A 1,173-nucleotide genomic window follows, 5' to 3' on the forward strand; every position below is an offset into this window, starting at 1 on the left:
GATTATTGTTTGTGTTAGGGTTAGTGTTAGGGTTAAATTAGGGTTAGAGTTAGGATTAGGGTTTGTGTTAGGGTTAGTGTTTATGTAAGCTTTAGGTTAAGGATTAGGGTTAAAGTTAGCATTAGTGTTAGGTTTAGGGTTAGGTTTAGGGGTAGCATTAGTGTTTTGTTAGGGTTATAGTTAGGTTTATGATTACTGTTAGTGTTAGTGTTAGGGTTAGTGTTAGTTATGGTTTTAAGGTTAGGGTTAGGGTGAGGGTTAGGGTTAGTTATAGGCTTGGATTTAGGGTTAGAGTGAGATTTAGGGTTAGGTATAGGGTAACAGGTAGGGTTACATATAAGCTGTGGGTTAGGGTTCAGTTTAGCGTTAGGGTTAGTGTTAGAGTTAGGGTTAGCTTCAGGATTAGTTTAGATTAAGTGTTAAGGTAGGGTTAGGGTTAGGTTTTGTGTTAGGGTTCGGGTTCGGGTTAGTGTTAGGGTAAGTGTTAGGGTTAGTGTTATTTTTAAGATTAGAATTAGTGTTAGGACTAGGGTTAGTGTTAGAGATAGGGTTAGGGGTAGAATTAGGGTTAGGATTATTGTTACATTAGGGTTAGGGTTAGTTTCAGGTAAAGGTTTAAGTTGAGAGTCAGGTTTAGGGATAATGATAGGGTTAGGGTGAGCTTTAAAGTTAGGGTTAGGGTAGAGGTTAGGGTTATGGTTAGGGTTAGGTTTAAGTTAATGTTTGGTTTAGGTTTTGGGTTATTGTTAGTGTTAGGATTAAGGTTAGTGTTAGGTATAGGTTAAGGTTGAGGGTTAGATTTAGGGTTAGGGTTATTGTTAGAGTTAGTTTTATGGTTGGGTTATTGTTAGTGTTAGGGTTAGGGTTAAAATTAGGTTTAGTGTTAGGGTTAGAGTTTGGGTTAGGTTTAGTGTTAGGGTTAGAGTTTGGGTTAGGTTTACATTAGGGTTATGTTAAGATTAGGGATAGGGTGAGGGTTCATATTAGTGTAAGGGTTAGCGTTAGTGTTAGTATTAGGTTTAGGTTTAGGGTTAGAGTTGTGTTAGGTTTAGGGTTAAGGTTAGGGTTAGCGTTAGAGTTTGGGTTAGGGTTATAGTTAGGTTTAGGTTTAGTGTTAGGTTTTGGGTTAGTGTTAGTGTTAGGTTTAGGGTTAGGATTAGTGTTATAGTTAGG

This window comes from Marmota monax, unplaced genomic scaffold, assembly GCF_021218885.2.
Source record: "Marmota monax isolate L192 unplaced genomic scaffold, Marmota_monax_Labrador192_F-V1.1 WCK01_AAM20220418_F8-fsc00257, whole genome shotgun sequence".
NCBI lineage: Eukaryota > Metazoa > Chordata > Mammalia > Rodentia > Sciuridae > Marmota > Marmota monax.